At 54.0% G+C, this 2,457-nt stretch overlaps 1 pseudogene; it reads left to right on the top strand.

Annotated features, from left to right (window-relative positions):
• Positions 1–261: 261 nt before the first annotated feature.
• Positions 262–379, top strand: LOC126261256 (5S ribosomal RNA; annotated as a pseudogene).
• The last annotated feature ends 2,078 nt before the right edge of the window (positions 380–2,457 follow it).

Genomic DNA, 2,457 nt, shown 5'->3' with positions numbered 1-2,457 from the left:
CATGCATGCGTTTGGCACGCTATGGCCCGCCCTGCCATAGATAGTTAACTGTGCAATAGAGATAGTGGATCTCTGTTGCACCGAAAGAAAATAGCTGGAATTTGCCGAGAGGATAGAAACGCAGACGATAAAAGATAAAACTTTAATCTTCTTACCAATGCAGAGTGGTTTTGGATAAGACACAGGATACAGGGTAATTTCTCCCACATTTGTATGGCTGAAATGTGGGAGGATATTTAATGTTACGGAAAGGTACAGCCAGACAACGGCCTTGCCGCAGTGGTAACATCGGTTCCCATCAGATCACCGAAATTAAGCGCTGTCGGGCTGGGCTAGTACTGGGATGGGTGACCATCCGGTCTGTCGAGCGCTGTTGGCAAGCGGGGTACACTCAGTCCTTGTGAGGCAAACTGAGGAGCTACTTGATTGAGAAGTAGCGGCTCCGGTCTCGGAAACTGATATATGGCCGGGAGAGCGGCGTGATGACCACGTGCCCCTCCATATCCGCATCCAGCGAGGCCTATGGGTTGAGGATGACACGGTGGCCGGTCGGTACCGTTGGGCCTTCATAACCTGTTCGGGAGGAGTTTTTAATTTAAAAGTACAGCCAAGATACTAGACGTATCCGATCTGAAGTCGCAGTTATGAAAACGTTAAAGATAACTGAGTGATATGTGAGGAGAGGTATTGTGCAGACGCCGCTCGAAGTGGCCGAGAGAATAGAGGCGCCATGTCACGGATTGTCGGCCCCTCCCGCCGGAGGTTCGAGTCCTCCGTCGGGCATGGGTGTGTCTGTTATTCTTAGCATACGTTAGTTTAAGTAGTGCGTAAGTCCAGGGACCGATGACCTCAGCAGTTTGGTCTCTTAGGAATTCATACTTATTTGAACATTTTTTAACTGTGCAGACCAATGTCTGGGAAATCGATGAAGTAGACAGATCATTGGGACATCATATCACCCCTCCGGTCACATTCAACCTAAGTGTAGGACGGACTGCCGGCCACTGTGGCCGAGCGGTTCTAGGCGCTTCAGTCCGGAACCGCGCTGCTGCTACGGCCGACGGTTCGAATCCTGCCTCTGGAATGGATGTGTGTGATGTCCTTAGGTTAGTTAGGTTTAAGTAGTTCTAAGTATAGGGGACTGATGACCTCAGATGTTAAGTCCCGTAGTGCTCAGAGCCATTTGAACCATTTTTGTAGGACGGACTGATATGATCACATAACCGAATGTTGCACGTTGTTCATCACCCTAGATCAGGGGTCTTCAGTACGGGAAAGGCACACCAGAGAGGGCTGTGGAAGGCCGAGGAGCGGCGTGGTGGTTCGTGTTACCTTCGCATGACGACGCGTGGCCGAATTAGAAACGGGCCGCAAGCCGTCCCCGGCGTCTGCGCCGGTCCTTTTTTCGGTTTCTCATCAGCGGCGCGGCAGATCGCGGCGGTGATTACTGCCCTGATTTATTCGGCGCGACGCGACGCCGCCTAATTAATGCGGAGTCGCACACAGTGCGCGCACCACGCGCCATAAACCGCTGTTCATCTGGAGCAAATTAAATACCGAGGCGTTGTCCCTGGCCGTAGGTGCGACGCCTCGCCCCCCTCCCCGCGCCCGCCCGTCGTGGGCGGATATTTCAAGACTGAGTGATTTACGCCACCGGGTAATTAGAAAAGCCGGAATGTTTACCAAGCGAAATGAGTTCCCGTCGAGAATAGACGCGCGGCGCTCAGGTGGCGCGGAATTCGGACGGCTCGAGGGAAAAAAAAGAAGGCGTCGCGCTGGCGGTGCGCACGCGCACAACGGCCCGGGTGTTCATTACGGAGGTGTAATTTGTGGCGTTAATCTGGTTGGCACGGCCGGCCGATGACAATCTGTGGGCGGCAGCGCCGGTCACCGCGCGCCGCCTGCCTCAGGCGCGGGCTGGGCGCGCGCGGCGTCTCTACCTGCCGAAAAATTCATTTCGTGGTCGGATGGCCATAAAGCCCAGCCGTCAAACTGTCATACGCGCTGTCTCCCACCACACCTGCAGCGATCTGTCTCTTCCCATTAGAGCCGTGTGTCCCGAGGCTCACGGCGGCGTACGTGCTGACGAACTGCCCGCGATGGGGGGGGGGGGGGGGGGGCAGCGAGAGTTGGCAGTGCTTGTGCTGCTTGCAAAGTCTGCTGTGATGGTAAACGGCGGGACACTCCGGGAGTACTGTTAAGCTGACCTCACACAGGATATTATACCGTTTGTGGACTAGCAGCAGGTCGAGTTCTGTGACGTCACAGCGTGGCGTTTCACGCTACACACCGTTCCGACGTCTGAAATACTGAGTGGCACAACACAGATTTTAGCTTCGTAGAGAGCAATGTGGCTAGTCACACATAAGGTAGCGTTCTACATCGCAAGCAGAAATTTCAACTCGCTGCATTATATTCCGTTCTTTTTAGTTGAAGCGCATATGTGGTGGGTATTAT

The sequence above is a fragment of the Schistocerca nitens genome, chromosome 5 (genome assembly GCF_023898315.1).
Source record: "Schistocerca nitens isolate TAMUIC-IGC-003100 chromosome 5, iqSchNite1.1, whole genome shotgun sequence".
Classification (NCBI taxonomy): Eukaryota; Metazoa; Arthropoda; class Insecta; order Orthoptera; family Acrididae; genus Schistocerca; species Schistocerca nitens.
The sequence above is the reverse complement of the archived record's forward strand: the minus strand, read 5'-3'. Positions and strand labels throughout refer to the sequence as shown.